Raw genomic sequence first — 26,284 nt, 5'->3', positions numbered from 1 at the left:
GACACGCCCCCGAGCGAGCGGCGCCCTATGGGAGAAACCCCAGCGCGGTGGCTTGGCCGCCACACAACCGCTTCCGGGGCACCGCGGCGCCGGACACTCCCTAACAACCGCGTTCCGTTACTATGCGGAAGTGCAGCCGCTCAACCGCCGGATTTCATTCGTGACCCTTGTCCAGAGTGAGGGGGAGACACCAGTACCCCGCGAGAAGGGGGAGGGGACCCGGTACCCCGCGGGAAGGGGGAGGGGACCCGGTACCCCGCGGGATGGTGGGGGAGGGTAAGACACTGTTGTTGCTGCGGAGACACCAATACCTTGCTGGGCAGGCGAGAACACCGCCATTATCGCAGGAAAGCACTGGTGCTATGATAGGAAACAATGCTGGCCCAGGGCGCCTGGGGCCTCGTCTGCGCTGCAGTCGCCCAGTCCCGCAAGGGGTGCAGCCGTTGGTGCGGTTCTGGCAAGGTTAAGAGTGGATAAGAAGGAGGTTCCAGTGGTGAAGGCATTAGTGTAGGACCCAGGACACCTCCGTTCAACGTCCTGTTTTGTCACAAATTCACGTAGTGCCCTTGGGTGACTGGCTTAGTGACTCTGCCTTCTCTGTAAAATGGGAATAATGGTACACACCCCCCATGGGGATGTTGGGAGGATCAGTGCAATATAGAGTTTGAGGTACTCTGAGGCTACCCTAAAAATAGGTGTGTTTTCACAATGTGCACTAACATGTTGTAAAATCCTAGACTAGAAAAGACTAATTGTAGTTTTAGGTGGATGTAGCTACTCAAAGTGATCTTGTCCTGTCCACACTAGCATTTTACTGATGTACACTCTGCATTCCACTTTGGGTCCACAGCCCACCAGGGATAGCCGTTGGCAGCTCCTCCATGCACAAGTATGTCCCTCACACTGTTCACAGAATCCCCTGACACCTGTCCCTTCTGCTGCAAGAGGAAGACTCTGGCGCACGTCTGTGTAGAGCAGGGGTAGGCAACCTATGGCATGCGTGCCGAAGGTGGCACACAAGCTGATTTTTAGTGGCACTTATGTTGCCTGGGTCCTGGCCGCCGGTCCTGGGGGCTCTGCATTTTAATTTAATTTTAAAGGAAGCTTCTTAAACATTTTAAAAACCTTATTTACTTTACATACAATAATAGTTTAGTTATATATTATAGACTTATAGAAAGAGACCTTCTAAAAACATTAAAATGTATTACTGGCACGCAAAACCTTAAATCAGAGTGAATAAACAAAGACTCGGCACACCACTTCTGAAAGGTTGCCGACCCCTAGTGTACAGTGTATCAGGCTGCAGCCCCTCTTCCAGTTCCTTCAGAACCTCTTCTGGCTTCTCTTTTCCCTTCATTTGTTCATCCTGGCACATCTTATCCACAGCCCCATGTTGGGATGGTGCCAAATTGGTGTGGCCATACTGAATTAATGGTGTGACAACGTGGCTTGATATGACTGAATGGTGAAAGACGATTCCGGGAGCAGAATCTTTCTCTTAGCATCAGGCAGATGCCAGAGATGAAACTGACTGGCTCCATGCTGTGTGTATGATTAATACTGATCTTTGAGACAGCAAATATGTCCACTTGAAAGCAAACACTTATAGAACATCCTGAGTAGAGCATAGACTGACCAGGGCATTTTGACCCTGTTGAAGGACATCACACAGGGGGTTGAAGTGAACGATTGATACGGGAGTGAATATGGGGTAATTTTCAGTTGGCACCACTCTGTCTCCTCCTAAAGTATTAAGTAGGTAAAAATTAGTTATCACATGCCCACGGGACATGCTTTTAAGACATGTGACCTCTTTGAGGAAAAAGTTGGGATTCCTTAATTAGCGCTTAAAGAAGCAACACTGCTAAACAGAGTGGCCAAAACTCTGCTTCGTGGGTTCGAGTAGGACTGTGAACCAGAGAGGTCTCAAGGCAACCAAGGCCTTGCTTTGGGGGAATCTGAGACATACCAGAGGGCTGAGAAGAACAGACAAGGAGAGGAGAAGCCATCTAAAAAACTGGTAACCATCTTCTCTGTTTGCCAAGCAGAAACTGCGTGAGGCTAGTGCAGGATCTGTTTGTGTATGCTTGTGAAAGAAAGACTTGTTAAGGGGAATGTATAGCTCTTGACGTCTAACATAAGAATTATGTGCTTGATATAACCCTTTACCGCTCGTGTAATTCCTTCTCAATAAACTGCCCTGAATTGAAGATAACTACTGAGGACCTTTTTCACTGGTATGACAATAATCTGCTCCACTGGGAGCCAGTAAAGATCCATTTCAAGGTTAGTAGCGCCCCCTGCTGTCGACATTTGATAGCAGAGGACAGTTTACTGTCGTGTCTAAACAAAAACGAGGAGTCCTTGTGGCACCTTAGAGACTAACACATTTATTTGGGCATAAGCTTTTGTGAGCTAAAACCCACTTCATCAGATGCATGGAGTGAAAAATACAGTAAGCAGTATAAATATTACAGCACATGAAAAGATGGGAGTTGCCTTACCAAGTGGGGGTCAGTGCTAACGAGGCCTATTCAATTGAGGAGGAAGTGGCCTATTCTCAACAGTGGACAAGAAGGGGTGAATATCAAGAGAGGGGAAATTACTTTTGTAGTGCTAACGAGGCCAATTCAATCAAGGTGGACATTGCCCATTTCCAACAGTTGACAAGAAGGTGTGAGTATCAGCAGAGGGAAAATTACTTTTTGTAGTGACCCATCCACTCCTATTCTTTATTCAGACCTAATTTGATGGTGTCCAGTTTGCAAATTAATTCCAGTTCTGCAGTTTATCGTTTAAGTTTTTGAAGTTTTTTTGTTGAAGAATTGCCATTTTTAAGTCTGTTATTGTGTGTCCAGGGAGATTGAAGTGCTCTCTTATTGTTTTTTGAATGTTACAATTCTTGATGTCTGATTTGTGTCCATTTATTCTTTTGTGTAGAGACTGCCCGGTTTGGCCAATGTACATGGCAGAGGAGCATTGCTGGCACATGATGGCATATATCACATTGGTAGATGTGCAGGTGAACGAGCCCCTGATGGTGTGGCTGATGTTGTTAGGTCCTATGATGGTGTCCCTTGAATAGATATGCGGACAGAGTTGGCAACAGGGTTTGTTGCAGGGATTGGTTCTTGGGTTAGTGTTTTTGTTGTTTTGTGTGTAGTTGCTGGTGAGTATTTGCTTCAGGTTGGGGGGCTGTCTGTAAGCAAGGGCTGGCCTGTCTCCCAAGGTCCGTAAGAATGAGGGATCATCCTTCAGGTTAGGTTGTTGATCCTTGATGATGCGCTGGAGAGGTTTTAGTTGGGGGCTGTAGGTGACGGTTTACATTTGTTAGTCTCTAACGTGCTATAAAGACTCCTTGTTGTTTTTGCTGATACAGACTAACACAGGTACCACTCTGAAACCTGTCGTGTCTAAGTGAATAGGTCTTTAAACTGAATCAAACTGTTTCTGAACTGGTTGCCCATTAAGAGCTTGGTATCTTCAATCATTGGTGTTAATCTACTAATTTGAATATTGTTCTGAATCAGTTTTGACTTATATTAATTATAGCTCAGGGGCCAGATTTAGTTATAGTACGAAGACAGGGAAGTATACACTGCAATCAGGAGTTAAGGCTGTTGAGACCATGGGAACAGGTACAGAAGATCTGCGGGTGAGTTCTTATGGCTTATTATCCCCGCATTGGCTCAGATGAAATTGGCAGCTCCCTGTCAGGGTGGCTCCACATTTCACTAAAAATGCCTTGCCCTTAGCAACCCCTGCCCCCAAAGGTAAATGTTAGTAGCCAAATTACAGCCCCACACAATTGGTAAATCTTACGTGGAAAAGGGGACAGATGGAAACATAATGGTTGCTGGCATTAATTCATACAGGAGCAAAGGCAACTTCAGGTATTAAAACACCTGTCATGGGTAGTAGATCAAACTAAATTTTAAATAAATACAGTGGTTTGTAACAGCATAACTGAAAAAGCTATATTAAAAGTAGATATGATACAACAGGAAATGTGAATGATTAATTTGTCAGAAAGGATGATTGAGAAGAAAGAGACTGTAAATAACTGGGCTATTTCAGAAGGATTAAGAAAGTGAGCCTGTAAAGCTATGGCAGCTGTGGCACTGCCAGACAATAAGTGGATAAGGGAATTTCTCATGGTTTGGGCTAGAAAGAAAAGGCAGTGATAAAATAGTGAAAAAAAATGTGTAAAGCCTGCTGCTCAGCATTCCTATCCAGCAGAAGCTGTTCCCCATATAAAAAAAACTGTTGCAAGATCTAAAAGCACAAGGGGTAGTAGTGCAGGGGCTTTGACACTTTAACTCCCCAATCTGGCTTGTTCAGAAACCAGATGGCAGATGACATCCCATGATTATACTATAAAAATATAATTGTAGCTCTTACCCCTGTTATAGCCAACCTTCTAACTATAATGGCCAGAGCAGTGGTCAGGGCTAAATGGTTCTCTGTACTAAATTTGTTATTTGTTAATTGTTTCTTTGTTATGTTGTTAACCTCTTTGAATTAACAACAGGCTAAATTATAAGAACTCCTGAGTTCCTGTTAACACCAAAAAAACAAATGCCTGAGCAGGTACAGAAGAAGATCTGGGTAGCAAATTTAATGCAAACATTGGAAAACATTTGGACAGAAAAACCAACACAAACAAAAGGAAGAGCCAAAGGAATAATTAAAATATCAATAAAAAATAGAAAACACAGTAATGCTTAAGAATTGGTAAACAAAAGTAAAATAAACCCTATATAAAGGAAACCCTTTCCAGTTAATAGTTAAGTATATGGCCAGTCCCGTGGCAGTTTTAGTAACCACTCCAGATGAAGACGTATACAAACGTTCTGATCAAATCCAATTATACTTGCCAAGGGACTAGATATAACAATTTTCAGAAATAAATGCACACTATGTGCTAACCTATCAGGCCCAGTCAGAGGCCTTGTGTGTTTTGTTTTTGTTTTGTATGCTTATATTTTTGCAGGTTAATCAAGAAGTATGCTGTGAAATTTGCTATGGCTTGTTGGTGATGGAATTACTAGACCTGTCTGTGCCACAGGATTCCATGTGAAAAATAAGCCAGAAAATTGTTAAGTTACTTAAATTTCAATACAGTGAGCACCCTTCTTAGGGGCACAAGCATAAAAACATCTGGGTCAAACTAAAGGTCCATCTAGCCCAGTGTCCTGTCTTTTAATAATGACCAATGCCAGGCAATGATCATTGCAGCCCATTCCCAGCTTCTGGCAAACAGAGGCCAGGGACACTACCCCTGCCCATCTTGGCTAATAGCCTCTATACATTTATCCCTTTCTTTTACAACAAAAAACACCTTGTTATAATCTTGGCCTTTACAACATTTTCTGACAAGAAGTTCCACAGGTTAATTTTCCTGTGTTTATTTCTTTTTGTTTATTTTAATCCTGCTGCTTAGCAATCTTATTGGTAACCCTAGTTCTTGTGTTATAAAAAACAAGAAGTAAATAACACTTTCTTATTTACTTTCTCAACAAAGTTATCTCTTTTCCAAGGTGGAAAGTCCCAGTCTTGTTAATCTTTTCTTATATAAAGTTGTTCCAGACCCCTGTGTATTTTTGTTGCTTTATTTTCTGGGTTTTTTGTTTGTTTTCAGTTATGGCTGTTGCACATTAAGTGAATGTTTTTAGGGATCTATACACAATAATTCCTCTTTTGTTGTTGTTGTTTTGTTTTTGGGTGGTAGTAGCTAATTTAGACCCCATTATTTTATATGTGTAGTTGGAATTATGTTTTTCCAACATGCATTACTTCACATTTGTCAGCATTGAATTTCATCTGCCTAGTCACCCAGTTTGATTTTTACAACTCTTTAAAGTCTGTTTTGGACTTGACTATCTGAAAGTTTTGTATCATCTGCAAATTTTTGCCACTTCATTGTTTGATATATATATATATAATTTAACAGTACTGCCTTTTCCCAGTACAGACTCCTGGAAACGCCACTGTTTACCTCTCTACATTCTAAAAACTAACCAGTTATTTTTGCCTTTTGTCTCTTATATTTTAACCAGTTATTGATCCATAAAGAACTTTCTCTCATCCTATAACAGCTCACCTTGCCGAAAAATTTTCAGTAAAGGTTCAAAGCCTTTCTGAAAATCTGAGTACACTATATTCACTAAAAGAACAGGAGTACTTTCAAAAGCTTATGCTCAAATAAATTTGTTAGTCTCTAAGGTGCCACAAGTACTCCTGTTCTTTTTGCGGATACAGACTAACACGCCTGCTACTCTGAAACCTGTCTATATTCACAAAATCACCTTGTCTAAATCACCTTGTTAATCCTCTCCAAAAAATCTAGTAAACTAATCTTTACTATAATTTCTTAACTGTAAAAATAAATGCAAATTTCTTTAGTTCTCCTATTTTGGCTTTATTCTTCTTGGGTTCCAAGGTGCTAAGAAAACATTAACGACCCAGAGGCCTCACTGGTTGTGTAGTAGGCTTCCTGCTTTTAATATACTATCAGTATAGAAAAATCTCAAAATATGAAAACAACCTCCAGGCTTAATTCTCTAAGGAGGGGAAAGTTTTAAAAGTGCTTTTGGAAAGTCTAAATTCCAGTATTGGGATAAATAACGGTGCAAAATTAATCGAAGTCCTAGCCAGAGTAAACTTTACTGTGGGCAACAACTTGAAGCCAGCCTCTGCAAAAAGTCCTATATAAAAGTCATGCTAGAGTTGTTTCCCTGATAATGTTTACTCTAGCAGCATTTATTTCACTAGGAACAAAGGGAGAAAAAAAGGCTAAAAGAAAGCAAAGTAAAAGGAAATAAAAAAAATTTCTCTCCAGGCAACTGATTTTCCAGTATAAAAACTCTCCACAACTCAATAAAGGAATATCAAGTTGCTAAACCCAGTAAAGGAGATAATAAAAAGGAAGAATGTGGAAGAGGGGAAAATCTGGCACCCTATGGTAACAAAATCTGTCATTCCGTTTGACGCCATAAAAGACACTCCGAAAATGTGGACATTTCATGTACCAAATAAGACATGTATTTCTGTGTAGGTACAGGGATTAACATCCAAGATATTAACAAAAGGGTGGTAAGAAACTTAAAAAAAAAAACATGCTTCAGTAGTTAAAAGGGAATATAATCCAACTAACAAAAGGTGTTTAAGGACCTCAAGTGTAACAAATGGTGCACATGCATGGGGGCCAACGTATTCCAAGCAATTAATACCAAAATTGGGGAATTGTGGGACCTACATACACCACATAAACACACCAACACCATTGAAAAAAGCACCCCAATAATATATAATTCAAGGAGCTTCGTTTTAAAATAAAACTAAAATTCCAGTCAAATATATATGTAACCCTTCTGCCCCTCTAAGTTGGCAGCAACAAGGGCCGGGTTCAGTATCCAGGGGTTCCGTTTCAATAACACAATGCAAAACCGGCTTGAGCCCCCACCCAGTGACCTGGGACAATTACCTACCCACCCCCCGGGTGCCTCTAGGAGGCAATACTTCCCCACTCGCAAGCACAGAGTCTGAGTGTAACAAAATCCTTTTAATAAAGGAGGGAACCAATGCGGCATCACGTTGGAGAGACACCACAAACAGGACTATACACAAACCATAAGCAAAAACCCACCCCCAAGTACATTTGGCAATGTCCTTTCCCCCTTAGGGTCTTAAGTCCAATCACCCCAAAGTCCAACAACCCAAAAGTCTCTGTCTCTGGTCAGTGCCACCCCAGAGTTCAAAAGTTTATCTGCAGAGTTTTACGCCCCCCCAGCCTGGGTGGAAATGGGGGGGGCGCACACAGGATGTTAAGGGACACCTTACGTGGGCCAGGGCCAACTGCCCCGCTTCTCCGTGGAGTTCTGCTGCAGCCTTCACCACGACTGGCTCCACTCCACCAGCTGTGTGGCTCCTCCAGCAGACCCGTGAACCACGTCAGCCGTCCCCACAAACCGCTCCACACTGCTCACTGTTCTATGGGCTGTTCCAACATGCTGCAGACTGCTCCGCTCTGCCAGCCGCTTAGTGATCGATCTTCAGGCTCCCCCACTCAGTGATCTCAGCTCAGTAAGCTCAGCTCTTTTAGTGATTTCAGCTCTTAGTGGTTTCAGCTTGTAGTAGGGGAGCCCCAGTGCCACATTGACCAAACGTGAATTCAGGTCAGCAGCCTCTAGATGGACTCCTAAAGGATTCAAAATTAGCTCTGCTCTTTAACAGTGGAGAAAGGAGGATATGCAATTGGTGTTCCAGGCCCCCAAAAGGGGCCCATACCATCAGGTACACACACCAGTCCCCAACCTCTCTCCCTTCACTGGGTTTTGGAACCCATGCCCTTGTCTAGCAAGTACTATTTAATGTAGGTTGAGTCATTTCTATCATAAAGCAGTCTCATAGTTCCTCATTCACATAATTAAGGTGACAGCACTTTTTTTCCTTCCTGCCCCAATAACAAAGAAATTGGGGATCCCACAGCTGTGAAAATAACCATCCCAGGCTGCTGTGTGTTATGCTAAGTGGAGTCGGTTTACCAATGCAAATGCACATTCTTGAAATTCCTTTGCCCACTCCTCATAATTTACCACTGGATGTCAGGGTAAGGCTCATCCTGACTCTGCTTACATATAATTAACTGTAAAATTGTATAGCATCACTGAAAATATAAACGTGTCAATAAAAATGTAATTGGTGCACACAGAACACATGTTTACTGGGGTATGGTAATAAATCTGTATTTAAGTGTCCAAACAAAAGTAACCTAACATAAATGTGCTTTAAGATGCCATACCTCATATGGGGACAATATGTAATATATAGGAGGATAAACATGGGTTAATGTAATCAAATCAATACAAGAACATCACAATGTTCCTAAACCTATAAAATGGTTAATTCCAGATTGTAATCAGTGTGTGTGTGTGTATATACACACACACACGCATACATAAATACATACAACAAATCTAAATTTAAAATGTCTGTAATCTTAGTCCCTAAGAAGTGAATAATCAACAGTCTGTCACAGAGTCACCAGGCTAATACTCTAAAACTGCTCTCTAAAAAGCCAGTCAAAACCCTGGTGAGGCATGCCTCCCCTCACACTGTTACTGGGGGCGGGGGGAAGCCTAAATGGCCTTGGCCTTCCTGTGTCTGATCTTGGGGCATTTGGCATCCCTGCAGTGAGTCCACCTGGGGAAGCCAAAGGGCCCTGCGCTTCAACTACGTTGTCAGTTGTAACTCTCAAACAACATTGTAAAATGAGGCTTTATTTATTAACAGGTACACAATGTAAAACGGACTTGTTGGCACAGGAATCGGTTACTTTTAGTCAAGTCCATCTTAGACTCCCCGCCTCTCTCCCAACCACAGACTGCACAGCTTCTCGCAATCCAACCTCCAACATGTCCATTGCCCCTCCTCCTGGTCTTTGGCTCACTTCCCGAGCAAAATATCACCTGGTCACATCCCTGCGCCTAGGTTTTAGGTTATGAAGAATAGCATCTATACTTAGCTTACATACAGGCCACTGAAGTAGCCTTACCTGCCTCCAAGGGTCTTAGCAAGTCACACACCCTTGTCCCTACCACCTAAGCATTGGTGCAAGACACAGGAAAACTAAGGCACTCACAGTATTTATGCAAAAGTCAAATTCACATAGACTCTCTTACAACAAAATACTTAATATAATCAGCACATAGTGAAAAACAAAACAAAAAATCATGAACCAAAAAATGGGATGTTCTGTAATAAAATTAATTAAACTATTGAAAAAAGTGTTTTAAAAATTGTTAATTAAAAAAAATTCACTCAAAATTGTCCTTAAAAAAATTGTGTATAAAAGGCTGGGAAATCTTGGAAGAACAGTTAAAAAAAAATATCTTGGAACGAAGTAAAAAAAAAATTTGGCCCCATACACTTAACTGGGTAGTAAGTTATTATTCTTATATTAATCAGTCATTCCAAGATACCTGAAAAGTGCAAGTGCATACATATAATATACGCCAGTGCGCTCATTTCCTTTCTGGTATAGCTAATAAAAAAAACCCAAAAGTGTACCAGGTAATATATGCCAGCACCTGAAAAATAAAACACAGTTCTATAAAATAGACTCTGTTTGTCAGAGGTTGGAGATGGATGGCAGGAGAGAGATCACTTGATCATTACCTGTTAGGTTCACTCCCTCTAGGGCACATGGCATTGGACACTTTTGGTAGACAGGATACTGGGCTGGATGAACCTTTGGTCTGACCCAGTATGGCCATTCTTATGTTCTTATGTTTTTATGCAGGAGGAGGGGTATGACAGGGACCAGCAACCATGCTACATGAAAGCCAAGGAGCTGTGGCAGGCACATCAGAAGGCCAGGGAGGCCAACAATCAATCCAGTGCTGAGCTGCAGACCTGCCACTTTTACAAAGAGCTGCATGCTATACTCAGCAGAGACCCTACCACCACCCCCAACAGCACTGAGGAAAACTCTGAGGACTCTGAGTCACAGGCCCCTACTGTGAACAGCGAGGAGGAAGAGGTGGTGGACGAGGAAGAGGAGAAAAAGTATGGGGGACATCCAGCTGTGCAGTGGGCCAGGACTTGCTTTGACTCCACTGCAATCCAGCTAGTCCTGCCAGTTGAGCATGAGCAAGCCTGCTGCCTGATGCAGGGGAAAGAACGTTGGCTAAATGTGTAGATAAATTTTCAATTACAGGGATGTCCATCCCAAAAATAGCAGGACATATCTTTTGAATTTTCATTAATTTAATTGTGCTAGAAGATGTAGTATTACAATCAAGAGAGGTAGAATCGCTAACTCTATTGTTAGTTGCAATTAGCAGGGGCCCATTCTGGTTAGCTTAATTGGTGCAAACCCTAGATTGGCCATGTCTACACTAAGAAAAATAGGAATGATTTTCCAATGTGTTAGCTACCAACATGCTGTAAAATCCTAGTGTTACTGCTGCTGCTGTGATAGGTGGGTCTCTCTTGACCAGAGTGGGCAAACTATGGCCCACGGGCCACATCTGGCCCTCCAGATGATTTAATCCGGCCCTCGAGCTCCTGCTATGGAGCAGGGTCTGAGGCTTGCCCTGCTTCTGCTCCCCAGCCAGAGAACGGGGTCAGAGGCTGCTCTGCTTACACATGCCAAGGCTCCTGGAAGCAACAGCATGTCCCGCCTCTGGTTCCTATGTTTAGGGGCAGCCAGGGGGCTCCACGCGCTGCCCCCACCCCTGCAGCTAGCTCCCATTGGCCGGGACCTGCGGCTAATGGGAGCTGCAGGGGTGGCGCCTGTGGATGGGGCAGTGCGCAGAGCCGCCTGACTGCACTTCTTCATAGGAGCCGGAGGGGGAACATGCTGCTGCTTCCGGGAGCTGCTTGAGGTAAGTGCCACATGGAGCCTGCACTCCTGACCCCCTCCCATGCCCCAATCCCCTGCCCCAGCCCAGAACCCCCTCCCGCACCCTGAACTCCTCATTTCTGGCCCCACCCCAGAGCCCGCACCCCCAGCCAGAGCACTCACCCCCCATACCCCAACCCCCGGGGCAGCTCTGATCCCCCATCTGCCCTCCGAACCCCTTGGTCCCAACCTGGAGCACCCTCCTACACCCCAAATCCGTCATCCCCAACCCCACTCCAGAGCCTGCACCTCCAGACAGAGCCTCCCCCTCACCATCCCCTGCACCCCAATCCCCTGCCCCAGCCCAGAGGCCTCCTGCACCCTTAACTCCTGACTTCTGGCCCCACCCCAGAGCCCGCACCCCCAGCCAGAGCCCTCAACCCCTCCTGCACCCCAACCCCAATTTCGTGAGCATTCATGGCCCACCATACAATCTCCATACCTAGATGTGGCCCTTGGGCCCGGGGCGGCTCCAGGCACCAGCATGCCAAGCGCATGCCTGGGGCGGCAAGCCATGGGGGGGCGCCCTGCCGGTCGCCGCGAGGGTGGCAGGCAGGTTGCCTTTGGCGGCATGCCTGCGGAGGGTCCGTTGGTGCCACAGCTTCAGCAGACCTCCCACAGGCATGCCGCCAAATCCACGGGACCAGGGACCTCCCACAGGCAAGCCGCCGAAGGCAGCCTGCCTGCTGTGCTTGGGGCGGCAAAATATCTAAAGCCGCCCCTGCTTGGGACAAAAAGTTTGCCCACCCCTGCTCTAGACCCACCCACAGCTAAAGACCAGCCCCCACACCTGTGGGGGAGGAACTAGGCCACAAGTGATTACTTGGGACAGCAACGGAGAAAAGAGGAATCAGAGTGAGGTTAAAGGTTAAAAATCAGGTAACCAGAAGGGGACACTGAGCAGAGAACTCCAAACAGTGCCCACTGCTCCTCAAAGCATCTAATGAGTCAGTGGACACTGTTCAGAGAAACTCTGCCTGGAGATATGATTTGACAAGGGACTGGAAGTAGGCCCCACATCACAGAGTACCCCCCATCCAGCATCCCCCTTTGGTGTGATGTACAGCTATCTTGGGGTACGTCTACACTACAGGATTATTCCGATTTTACAGAAACCGTTTTTTTAAAACAGATTGTATAAAGTTGAGTGCACGCGGCCACACTAAGCACATTAATTCGGCGGTGTGCGTCCATGTACCGAGGCTAGCGTTGCTTTCCGGAGCGTTGCACTGTGGGTAGCTATCCCATAGCTATCCCATAGTTCCCGCAGTCTCCCCCGCCCATTGAAATTCTGGGTAGAGATCCCAGTGCCTGATGAGGCAAAAAACATTGTCGCGGGTGCTTCTGGGTACAGCCTCACCCCTCCCTCCGTGAAAGCAGCAGCAGCCAACCGTTTCACGCCTTTTTTCCTGGGTGAACTGTGCAGACACCATAGCACAGCAAGCATGGACCCTGCTCAGCTCAAGACAGCAATCATGGACGTTTTAAAAACCTCACGCATTCTCGTGCACTCAATGCTGAACCGGGACCTGCAAAGCCAGGCGAGGAGGTGGTGGGTACGGCAGCGCGGCGACGAGAGTGATGAGGACATGGACACAGAATTCTGTCAAACTGCGGGCCCCTGCGCTTTGGAGATCCTGCTGGTAATGGGGCAGGTTCTAGCCATTGAATGCCGATTTTGGGCCCGGGAAACAAGCACAGACTGGTGGGACCGCATAGTTTTGCAGGTGTGGGGCGATTCACAGTGGCTGCGAAACTTTCGCATGCGGAAGGGCACTTTCATGGAAATTTGTGACTTGCTTTCCCCTGCCCTGAAGTGCTAGAATACAAAGATGAGAGCAGCCCTCACAGTTGAGAAGCGAGTGGCAATAGCCCTCTGGAAGCTTGCAACGCCAGACAGCTACCGGTCAGTCAGGAATCAATTTGGAGTGGGCAAATCTACTGTGGGGGCTGCTGTGATGCAAGAAGCCAAAGCAATCACTAAGCTGCTGCTACGAAAGGTAATGACTCTGGGAAATATGCAGGTCATAGTGGATGGCTTTGCTGCAATGGGATTCCCTAACTGTGGTGGGGCAATAGATGGAACCCATATCCCTATCTTGGCACAGGAGCACCAGGGCACCCACTACATAAACTGCAAGGGGTACTTTTCCATGGTGCTGCAAGCACTGGTGGATCACAAGGGACGTTTCACCAACATCCACGTGGGATGGCCAGGAAGGGTTCATGACGCTCGCGTCTTCAGGAACACTACTCTGTTTAAACGGCTGCAGCAAGGGAAATACTTCCCAGACCAGAAAATAACAGTTGGGGATGTTGAAATGCCTGTTGTTAACCTGGGGGACCCAGCCTACCCCTTGATGCCGTGGCTCATGAAGCCATGCACAGGCAGCCTGGACAGTAGTCAGGAGCTGTTCAACTACAGGCTGAGCAAGTGCAGAATGGTGGTAGAATGTGCATTTGGCCGTTTAAAGGCGTGCTGGCGCACATTACTGACTTGCTCAGACCTCAGCCAAACCAATGTCCCCATTGTTATTGCTGCTTGCTGTGTGCTCCACAATCTCTGTGAGAGTAAAGGGGAGACCTTTATGGCGGGGTGGGAGGCTGAGGCAAATCATCTGGCCCCTGATTACATACAGCCAGACACCAGGGCGATTAGAAGAGCACACCAGGAAGCGGTGCGCATTAGAGAAGCTTTGAAAACCAGTTTCATCACTGGCCAGGGTACAGTGTGACTGTTGTGTTTCTTTTTCCTTGATGAAACCCTCCCCCTCTTGATTGACTCATTCACTGTAAGCCACCCCCCCCCCTTCAATCACAGCTTGCTTTCTAAGGAAATAAAGTCACTCTCGTTTAAAAATCATGTATTCTTTATTACTTAATTATAAAAAGAGGGAGAGAACTGACAAGGTAGCCTGAGTGGGGTTTCGGAGGAGAATAGTAGGGAAGTAAAAGGCCACTACAAAAATTTCATAATTTCATAATAATGAGAGCCTTTTGGTTGGGCTGTCCACTGGGGTGGAGTGGGCGGGTGCACGGAGCCTACTCCCACGAGTTCTTACTCGTCTGGCAGGTGAGGAGGCTAAGGAACATGATGAGGGGGGAGGGTGGTTATACAGGGGCTGCAGCGGCACTCTGTGATCCTGCTGCCATTCCTGAAGCTCCACCATACGCCGGAGCATGTCACTTTGAACACGCAGCAGCCCCAGAGTTGCATCCCGCCACCGCTGATCTTCCTGCCGCCACCTCTCATCTCGAGCATCTCTCCTCTCATCTCGAGCATCTCTCCTGTCCTCACGTTCGTCCCTCCTGTCCTCACGTTGGTCCCTTCTGTCCTCACGGTCACTGGCATCTTTCCTGTACTTTGTTACCACGTCCTTCCACTCATTCAGATGCACTCTTTCATTGCGGGTCACTTCCATGATTTCCGAAAACATTTCTTCTCGTGTCTTTTTTTTCCACCGCCTTATCTGAGATAGCCTTCGGGATGGAGTAGGGATGCTTGAAAAATTTGCAGCTGCATGAGGGAGGGGAAAAAAGGGAGAGAAGTATTTAAAAAGATACATTTTAGAGAACAATGGTCATACTCTTTCATGGTGAACAACACTATTCACCTTACATAGCACATGTGTTTTCACTACAAGGTCGCATTTTGCTTCTTAATATTGAGTGCCTGCGGCTTTGGTGTTCCAGATCACAGACGCAGGTCCGGGCATCAGAATTCTGCTTACATGCGGCCATGGTAAGCCATTGTCTTTCGTCTTCTGCAGCGCCCTCCTTTCCCAAATAGCAAGCAAAGCCCATTGAGTGCTGCTTCTTTCCTGTTAACGTGCAGCAGCAGAAACCACCCCGTGGCTGGTATCATGGAAGATCACTGCTAAACACCCCCCTTTCCACCACCCCCCAACCGCATGGCTGGTAGCAGGAAAGATCCCTGCTAGCCAAACGTGGAAAAGCTCAGGGCCAATCGCGCTCCCCCTTCCCCCCGCTTGGCTACCTGCAGGGAAGGATTTCTTTTAAGCAACAGGCAAACAGCCCAGTAGGAATGGCCATCTCTGTCCCCTTACTTAAATTTCTAAATTTCAACCAGGTTACCATGAACGATATCACTCTCCTGAGGATAACACAGTGAGATAAAGAACGGATGTTGCTTGAATGCCAGCAATCACCGGGACCATATGCAGCTAGGCTTTGTCATGCAATGATACCAGATTACTTGCTACATGCATGGCGTGGTCAAGTGTCCTACCATGGAGGACGGAATAAAGCAGCTCCGCCCAGAAACCTTCTGCAAAGGCTTTTGGAGTACCTCCAGGAGAGCTTCATGGAGATGTCCCTGGAGGATTTCCGCTCCATCCCCAGACATGTTAACAGACTTTTCCAGTAACTGTACTGGCCGCGAATACATCCCAAGTCCTCAGGGCAAATTAATCATTAAAAAACGCTTGCTTTTAAACCATGTCTTATATTTACAAGGTACACTCACCAGAGGTCCCTTCCATGGCTTCATTGTCTGGGATAGTTGCTTGGGAGGGCTGGGAGGGTAATTCCATCAGGGTGAGAAAAGCTCCTGGCTGTTGGGGAGAACGGAGTGCTGTGTGCTCTCTACAAGCTCATCCTCCTCTTCCTCCTCATCTTCCCCATCCGCAGAATCCTCAGCCATGGCTGCAATTACCACCCCCACCTCAGAATCCACGGACAGGGGTGGGGTAGTGGTGGCGGACCCCCCTAGAATTTCATGCAGCTCAGCGTAGAAGCGGCATGTTTTTGGCCCTGCCCTGGACCTTCCATTTGCTTCTTTGGTTTTCTGGTAGGCTTGTCTGAGCTCTTTAACTTTCACACGGCACTGTACTGAGTCCCTGGTGTGGCCTTTCTGCATCATGGCCTTGGAAATTTTTTCAAATGTTTTTTCATTTCGTCTTTTGGAACAGAGTTCTATTAGCACGGGATCGTCTCCCCATACAGCAATCAGATCCAGTACCTCCTGTGCGGTCCATGCTGGAGCTTTTTTTCGATTCTCAGGAGACTGCATTGTTACCTGTGCTGATGAGCTCTGCGTGGTCACCTGTGCTGATGAGCTCTCCACGCTGGCCAAACAGGAAATGAAATTCAAAAGTTCGCAGGGCTTTTCCTGTGTACCTGGCCAGTGCATCTGAGTTCAGATGGCTTTCCAGAGTGGTCACAATGGTACACCGTGGGATAGCTCCCGGAAGCCAATACTGTCGATTTGCGGCCACACTAACCCTAATCCGACATGGCAATACTGATTTGAGCGCTACTCCCCTCGTCGGGGAGGAGTACAGATATCGGTATTAAGAGATATAAAGGGCTTCGTTGTGTGGACGGGTGCAGCGTAAAATCGGTTTAACACTGCTAAATTCGGTATAAACGCGTAGTGTAGACCAGGCCTTAGCTAGCGCCAGGAAGCGACTGATGAGATGGTCTCATGACTTTGTGGGGTGTTGACACCAGGGGGCGTTACTACTCCTGAAATGGATTTTTACTGGCTCCCGGTGGAACAGATTACTGTTATACCAGTGAAAAATTTCACAGTTCTTTAATACACAGCAGTTTATTGAGAAGGAATTACACAAATGGTAAAGGGTTATATTAAGTACATAACTCCTATGTTAGACATTAAGAGCTATACAGTCCCCTTAACGAGTCTTGTTTTACAAACATACACCAACAGGCCCCGTGCTAGCCTCATGAAGTTTCTGTTTGGCAAACAGAGAAGGTGGTTACCAATTTTATAGATGGCTTTTTTTCTCTTTGTCTGTTTTTTTAGCTCTCGGGTCTGTCTCGGATTCCCCCGAAGCAAGCCTTGGTTGCCTTGAGACCTCTCTGGTTCACAGTTCTACTCGAACCCACAGAGCAGAGTTTTGCCTACTCTGTTTAGCAGTGTTGCTTCTTTAAGCGTTAATTAAGGAATCCCAACAGTAATTTAATTTGCTTGATTTTTATACTCTTTTTCCTCAAAGGAGTCACATGTCTTAAAAGCATGCCCAGTGGGCATGTGGTTACTAATTTTTACCTAATTAATACTTTAGGAGGAAATTGCAGAGTGGTGCCAACTGAAAATTACTCCACATTCACTCCCTTATTCATTCATTCACTTCAGCCCCCTGTGTGATGTCCTTCAACAGGGTCAAAATGCCCCCGTCAGCCCATGCTCCACTCAGGATGTTCTACTCATGTTGTTTGCTTTCAAGTGGACATATTTGCTGACTCAAAGATCAGTATTGATCATACACGCAGCCTGGAGCCAGTCAGTTTCACCTCTGTTCCCAGAATCCTCTTTCGCTGTTCAGTCATGTCAAGCCATGTTCTCACACCATTCATTCAGTATGGCCACACCAATTTGCCACCATCCCAACAGTCCCCCATTCGATATTCAATTACCAAAGATAATTGTAATATCACATCAATCAAACCCGCAATTTGTATGTTAACTATTAGAGCATGTGTCTTCTTTTTTGTTTTTTATAAAACTTAAAGCATTATCTTATGATTTTTAGTAGGATAATTTAACAACTCAATTTTATACGTTTTTTGCAAAGCTTGTTTTCTTTATATTGCTTACAGCAGGGGTCAGCAACCTATGGCACATGTGCCAAACACAGCACACAAGCCGATATTGAGTGGCATGCTGCTGCCTGCCGCAGTCCTGGCCCCCAGCCCCTCTCAGCGCCCACCGCTCTCCCCTGCAGGGGCAGGAGGCAAAAGCTTGGTCCTGCGGCAGCCAAACTTCCCCCCTCCCCCACTTCTTCCCCCAGCATGCTGCTTTCCTGCCCCTCCTCCTCTCCTTTCGTGCGCCAACCACTTGATGGCCCTTGTGAGGGGGAGGGGGAAGAGTGGCAACGTGCTTGCTGCTCTGTAGAGGAGGCAGAGAAGAGGTAGGGACGGGTCCTTGGGGAAGGGGGTGGAACAGGGCATACCCCTTCCAGCCCCCTGCCATGAGCCGCTCAGGGCAGGGGGCTGGGAGCACACCCACGAGCCGAGCACCCCAGCCCTCTGCCCTGACCCCAGAACCCCCCACACACCTCCAGCCCTCTGCCCTGACCCCTGAACCCCCCCACACACCCAGCCTTCTGTCCTACATCCCCCCACATCCCAGCCCTCTGCCCTGAACCCCCGCACACACCCAGCCTTCTGCCCTGCACCCCCACATCCCAGCCCTCTGCCCTGACCCCTGAACCCTCCCCACACCCAGCCTTCTGTCCTACAGCCCCATTGCCCTCTGCCCTGACCCCTGAACCCCCAAACACACACCCAGCCTTCTGCCCTGAACCCCCCACACACATACCCAGCTCTCTGCCCTGACCCCTGAACCCCCTCACACATCCAGCCTTCTGCCCTGAACTCCCACCCCCCAGCCCTCTGCCCTGACCCCTGAATCCCACCCCAGGTCTGGGGTCCCGGCTGCGGGCCCCTTGCCAGTCAGCACCCCTGCCGCAGGCCCCACTCAGCCCGCTGCCGGCCTAGGTGAACAGAACCCCAGGCTGGCAGCGAGCTGAGCAGGCTGGCGGTGTAAGATCAGCATTTTAATTTAATTTTAAATGAAGCTTCTTAAACATTTTGAAAACCTTGTTTACTTTACATACAACAATAGTTTAGTTATATAATATAGACTTATAGAAAGAGACCTTCTATAAACGTTAAAATGTATTACTGGCACTCGAAACCTTAAATTAGAGTGAATAAATGAAGACTCGGCATAGCACTTCTGAAAGGTTGCGAAGCCCTGGTTTACACACTTGATATTCAAAACAGAAACATACAAGGAATAATGCTGCAGTTCCAGACATTTAAAATAATGTTGCCCATTTAATTCCATTCCATGCTGTTACTTGACATACAACATTATGCCAAGTACACATTTGAGATTTTGTTTCACTACTTTTTCAACAATTTTATATTTTTGAACAAGTGTGCCTTTTACAGATATTATTAGTCTAGTTGACCACTCTATTTGGTTTAGTGTGCCTCGATTAGGATGTATACTTATATCCCAATTTGTATTATTCCACTCTATTTCCCTTAAATTTGGTTAAAATGTTAATCTAAATTAAATGTTAATCTAAATTAATTAAAAATTTTAATCTAGGGTGAGTTATAAAGGTTTTAGTTATTTGAGGGTGCCATTGATATTGTTTATATTGGAAATGAGTTACATTTTTACGAGTACATTATATTTCATGGTTTATAGGCCAAGTTATTTATTACTACATTGCCCTTTTCCTTTTGATACCAACATACGTTTTGGTTTATTTTATATAATTCCCACCAACCCTTTTTTAATTGTAAATTTACAGTGAGGTTATCCCCTTTTTAATTCAGATTTTTATTTTCTTTTGTGATTAAGGTGCCCTGTTTTTACTGGGCGCCTATTATTTGTTTTCATTTTTCTATGGGTATTTACCATAATCCATTATTTTGGTACTATTTTATATTACCATGTTTTATTTTTCAGGTGCTGGCATATATTACCTGGTACACTTCAGCTGGTTCAGAGCACAGCCTCTTCTCCCCACAGACCCAGGAGATCCAATATCTCCTGTCTCCTCCAGGCAAGAGCATGTCTGAAGCATGTAGCTCTCATGGTCAGCTGGGTAGTTGCACTCAACAATGGAGAGCTGCTAGGTGTGCTCGCCAAGCCAGGCAATCAGAAAAAGGAATTTCAAAAATCTGTAGGACTTTAAAGGGGAGGAGGATGCTTTCAGTTTCTGTGACCCCTGGGCAGTTGAGTTCACAGTGGTAATCAGAGCAGTAGTCAGTGTTGGGAATTGTGGTACAGCTGCTGGAAGACAGTTAGGGTCAACATAAGTAATGCAGTGTCTACACTCACACTGCGTTAAGCTAACTACATCCACCGTGGCTTACGCCGCTCAGGGAGGTGGTGTTAAGTGTAGACACATGCACAACTAGGTTGACATAAGCTGCCTTGCATCAATCTAACTTTATAGTGTAGACCAGCCCGTTCTAAGTAAGGTGCATGGAGGGGGTAGATGGGAAGTATTATCATCCATAAGAGTGGTACAAGGCTGGAAAGTGCCAGAAGATTCTACTGTAAAGTTACAAGACAAAGATCACAATTCTGAACAAGAAGAATGCAAGGAAAAGGAAATGGATAATGAGGCTACGTAAAGATGTGTGGTTAAACTATTGATATGAAAGCTAGCCAGTTAAAAGTGTTATTAATTATTTATGTTAGGATAGCACCCAAAGACTTAAAGTTTCAGGTAATATATTTGCACTGCATTCCCTCTGCCGCTGTTTGTGGTTTTACAACCACATTTTCCTATTTTTAAGATGTTTTTCTGCCCTTAGTTGCTGTGTGAAAAAACCCACAATACACAACAAGGGAAACCAATTCTACAAAGGAAACAATCTAAACACAAAACACTGTCCAACGCATAAAGTAAACACAGAAAATTTAGTGGTAAATATTTCATTTTCTCTAATATCAGTTATGGTACTTGTTGTGTATTTGGTTGTCATGGGTTTTGTTACTATGGCAACTGAGTTAGACTATTAAGGGATAGCTCAGCCGGTTTCAACCGGCTGAGTGAGCTCTCTGTGTCTGTAAATAAAATGGAGGTTTTGGTTAGCTGTCTGCTCTCTGGCCTCAAGTGATTGCTTCCTACACCGGCTGCCCCTAGGACATAACACTGGCGACGAGGATGGGATCCTGGTGCTGCTCCAGTAACAGAAGGAAGTAGAAGTCAAGGTAAAGACCAAACAAAGAAAAAAAGCTGCTTGTTTGCACTGACTGTGAAAGTGAAACTAAAAATCATGGCTACTCTGACCAGGCCCCTGGAGCCTTTTGATGAGAATACAGAGCAGTGGCATGTGTATACTGAGCGTTTTGAGCTTTTTGGTATTGCAAATGACATTACAGAAGCGAAGAAGGTGCCAATATTCTTAACTGTTGTAGGGGCTAAAACCTACTCTCTGCTACGCAGCTTACTACACCCTGTTAAGCCTGAGACTAAATCTTACAGTGACATTGTGGAAATCCACTCTGCACGGCAATGCAGATGGCCTCTCAAGGTTGCCTTTACCGGTCAAACATCAAGATAGTGCCCAAAAGGAAATCTTCTACTTGGAACAGGTAGAGAATACACCCATCACTGCTACTCAGATAAAGAAGGCAACCCGCGTTGACCCAGTATTATCCCAAGTTATGGACCTGTTGATGCATGGAAAATCTTGACAAACCTCTCCGGTCTCACCCGACCTTGTTCCCTACATGTCCAGGCGGACGGAGTTATCGGTCCAATCTGGTTGTTTGTTGTGGGGGAGGCGTGTCATTATTCCACCATCCCTGAGATCACAGATGTTAGAACAGCTACATTCCGGTCACTGTGGAATAGTGCGCATGAAGGAAATTGCACGAAGCTATTTTTGGTGGCCTAGATTGGACAGTGCTATTGAAGAGAAGGCAAAAGCTTGTATGTCATGTCAGGGTGTAAGAAATGCACCCCAGTTGGCACCCCTACACCCATGGGACTGGCCTGAAAACCCGTGGCAACGTATTCACGTTGACTTTGCTGGCCCCCTTGAAGGAAGCATGTTCTTGGTGGCAGTAGATGCCCATTCTAAATGGCCAGAAGTCTCTATAATGCAGTCCACTACTGCAGAGAGTACTATTCAAAAACTACGAGGACTCTTTAGTCGTTTTGGTCTGCCAGAACAACTTGTGAGCGACAACGGACCGCAGTTCGTCTCTCAGGAGTTTCAAAATTTTATGAAGGCAAATGGGATACACCACATCACGTCAGCACCATATCATCCGTCCACCAACGGATTAGCTGAAAGATTTGTGCAGACAATGAAAAACGCTTTGAAATCAGCAAAGGGACAACACTCCATTCAAAAGCGTCTGGATACCTTCTTACTTTCCTATAGAAACACACCTCATGCTACGACCCAGGCTTCCCCAGCCTTTCTAATGATGGGACGACAGCTGCGCACTTGCTTTGATCTGCTGAAACCTTCTGAACCCAGAGAAATTGTGCAACATCAGCAGCAATATCAAGTCATCAGACGGGCACCCAGAGCAAAAGACCGAACCTTTAGCCCAGGACAGCCAGTTTTGGCTCGGAATTATACTTCCAGAGCTAAATGGGTCCCGGCCACAGTCATCACTCAAACAGGACCTGTTTCCTATACAGTCCGGACTGCAGAGAATCTTACCTGGCGGCGACATGTAGATCAGCTGTTGCCAGGTCATGCCAGTCTTCAGGACGCATCTGCAGTTGAGGGGTCTGACTTCACCCCTCCTGGTGAGACACCGAATCATGAGTCACCTGTTCCTGACTGTTCTCCTCCATTACCGCCGGCAGCTGAGATACCCCTTTGCCCAGCACGAGCTGATACCACCTCCTCACCTATTCGTGCTGCGGACCCTGAGCCCCTAGTACTTTCGGGTGCAACAACACCAGAAGTTCGCCGTAATCCACCTAGAGACAGAAGGCCTCCTCATCGGCTGGATCTTTAGTTAGGGCGAACCCACGGTTATGGGGCAAAATAATCCCCAGGGTTTAGCCAGGAATGGAGGCAGTCTACCCTCCTTCTCTAGTTTAGTGTGTGTTTTATTTTGGGGATGTTCTTATTAGGGGAGGAGGAATATGTTGTGTATTTGGTTGTCATGGGTTTTGTTACTATGGCAACTGAGTTAGACTATTAAGGGATAGCTCAGCCGGTTTCAACCGGCTGAGTGAGCTCTCTGTGTCTGTAAATAAAATGGAGGTTTTGGTTAGCTGTCTGCTCTCTGGCCTCAAGTGATTGCTTCCTACACCGGCTGCCCCTAGGACATAACAGTACTCTTAAGGGATACTTGTAATGATAATAGATAAAACAATTTTTTGGAGAAAAAAGCAATTTTTAAGTCAATAATGTCCTTTAAAATAAAAAAGGACATCTTACAGACTATTGTCAAAGTCAGACTCAGGACTCACAATTTGTCAGACCACTCTGTTTTATTAGCAAAGCATTCTGCTAATACACCCAGATAATGTGAGCACCATGCAAGACACAAACTATCTTATTTATACAGATAAAAGGGCGCGAACGTAACAAGATAACAAAGGAAGCAGAATCTGATAAATTTACCTGGGCTAGACATGCATATCTTATTTTCTTACTAACTATTACCGATCTCCTGTTAATGTCCCACCATTAGCCATTGTTTCGCACCTTAATGTTTCTCTTCCTGACAACTATATTTCAACATTCCTTATTTCTGCATACAGCATTTCTTTAATCCATTCTTATTTTTACAATATAATTCATTCTACTTTCACACTATCAATAGGTACCAAGCGAAGGAGGTGGAATAGGAGCAGTGTGTAAACTGCTTGGGTGACCTTAACTGTGTAAGATTAAATTTTCACTGTTTTTTTAAATGGAACCTTCCCTTTAGATTTCTATGGTTTCCAAGTTTGGGGTTTTGTTTAAAAATTGCAAAATTCCTGTAAGGCAGGGCCACCCAGAGGGGGGAGCAAGTGGGGCAATTTGCCCCAGGCCCCGGACCCCACAGGGGCCCCCACGAGAGTTTTTCGGGGCCCCTGAAGCAGGGTCCTTCACTCGCTCTGGGGGCCCCGGAAAACTCTCGTGGGGCCCAGGCCCCCGGAGCGTCTTCCGCTCCGGGTCTTCGGCGGTGGGGGGGTCCTTCTGCCCCCGGGTGGAAGGACCCCCCCGCCGCCAAATTACCGACGAAGCAGGACCCGCTGCCAAAGTGCCGGGTCTTCGGCGGTAATTCGGCGGCTGGGGGCCCCCCACCGCAGGTCTTCGGGGCACTTTGGTGGCGGGTCCTGGAGCGGAAGGACCCCACGCAGCTGAATTACCGCCGAAGAGGGGGCCCCTCGCCGCTGAAGACCCCAGGCCCCCTGAATCCTCTGGGCAGCCCTGCTTTAAGGCATTCTGCAAACAGTTTAATTCTATATTTGCATAACAACCGTACCATTGGCCATGTACATTAAACTGTTATCACCGAAGCATGGGTCCCTACCACTTAAGCTAATGAAATAACCTCATTAGTTGGTAGCAATAACTTTCTCTATATCTACTATGCTCTAGACACAGACACAATGCACTTTGACAGCATTTTACATCTTCCAAGAGTTAACTCCAGATTAATTTTGTCTGAGAAATTCACTTAAATTCAGAATTTGTGATTTAGCAATCATGTTTTTCCTATCTGTGTAGCATTTTTAGTCTGAATTTGTTATATTTGTCTGTGATATTGTAATATATAAGGCATAATATAGTATTATTTTCTTTATAAATTCTTTACAGTTTGAGGGTTTTTTACTCTTTTTCTTTTTGGTTTACCCTCCCCCTTGTTATAGATTCACAGTTTATTGAATTATTTATTATAATTTTTATGCCTTAAAACAATGAAATGCTAAATATAAAAGATATGATTATGTTAACTCAACTTTCTAAGTAAATTTCCCCTCTCCATATTATCAGATTTAATATAGCCCATTAAAGTCTACTATACTGCATGGAGTTTATTTTTATTCTTTTAGGAGATTCAACCATCACATTTTGTATGTTATCTGTCTGTCAATTTTATTGTATCATGTCTATGATACAGGTGCAGGATGTTGGGGACTACAAAGTGTTTCAAACTAAAATTTACTATTTGATTTTTTTAAACTGAGGCTGGATGGATGCTAATTCACAGAAGCTGCTTGTGTGACTTTTCCAAAAGTCTGTGCCTCAGCAGGAGGCTCAAAGAGAGGGCTGTATTGATGTTCACCTTTTGAAATACAATACAGTTTATCCACGGCAAAAAATGTCACTCATCATCTGAACTTTCAGATTTCTGCTCTGAGCCATCCAGAACATCCCAAGGATTATCTTACTTCTGAAGCCTGCTGTTTATCATCAAGCCATTTATGTCTAAGTAGTTCTGCTAGTAAAATGGATTAAATATATAATTTCTTGTTGACCCTTTAGTAATCCATGAGAGATTTATCAGAATTTTATACACCCACTGCCCATGGTGTCTTTATGTGTGTACATGGCTATTCAGGTGTTGGGAAGAGATTGCAGCTGACAAATAAGTTTTTGGTTGATTATGTGTGTCAGACTAAGAGTTTCCTCAGAAAACTTGCAGATATCAGCTGTAACATCTCTCTAACTGTAACAGCCTCAGAATAGGGCCAGGACATCAGGGCAGTACTGACTCATAGATATGGGAAGGCAACTTTGCTGAATATGGCATAAGAAATATTCCCAGCTCAGATGCTTTTCCATACACCCATGGAGAACCATGTACTGTTATATTAAGAGAACAAAAAGAAAGAGCAAAAGTAAAATCTCCATATGAGAGAGCACGGGCTGTGTCTGAACACAAAACAACAGCTGCTTCTGCAGCAGGAGGGAGGCTTCTCTCCATGTAAAGGTGTAATTAGCCAAAACCCAAGTCCTAATAGATACATGTAACACACACCACAGCCCAGCATGGGCTGCCAATCATTTCTCTACCACAGTCCACACCTATTTTTGCCTTTCAAGATTTGTCAAAGTGATTTCCTAACCAAGCAGAGTCTGAAGGGACCTGAGACCTGAGCATCAGGAAACTTGGCAAAGAAAGAACAAATCCAGAAAAGAATGCACTGGGGTGTTACAAGGTTCTGCCTCCAAAGGATATTTGGGAAAAGCCTGGCCTGCTTCCCTCCCCTCTCCTGAGAGAATTGTGGTAGCATGACAGTTGATGGCCCACTCTCCCCCATGCAAATACCTCCTACCCATCTACTTCTTCTTAGTAGAGACATCTGCCATCCACTATGAAACATCTGCCTCTCTGTGAATGCAGGCCTTATCCTGCCTTGCCTCATGCTGGAAGAGGGGAAGCTG

The 26,284-nt window shown here is 45.4% G+C and overlaps 1 long non-coding RNA gene across 1 annotated transcript; it reads left to right on the top strand.

The window, feature by feature from the left end:
- The first annotated feature begins 75 nt into the window (after positions 1-75).
- On the top strand, positions 76-11,153 carry LOC123344629. The gene is made up of 4 exons (XR_006572608.1): positions 76-193; positions 1,857-2,023; positions 4,997-5,101; positions 10,307-11,153. It is a non-coding gene; the product is annotated as an uncharacterized LOC123344629 (long non-coding RNA).
- Positions 11,154-26,284: the final 15,131 nt, after the last annotated feature.

Source organism: Mauremys mutica, chromosome 11, assembly GCF_020497125.1.
Source record: "Mauremys mutica isolate MM-2020 ecotype Southern chromosome 11, ASM2049712v1, whole genome shotgun sequence".
Taxonomy (NCBI): domain Eukaryota; kingdom Metazoa; phylum Chordata; order Testudines; family Geoemydidae; genus Mauremys; species Mauremys mutica.
Note: the sequence above shows the minus strand (reverse complement) of the source record. Positions and strands in the feature narration are given on the sequence as shown.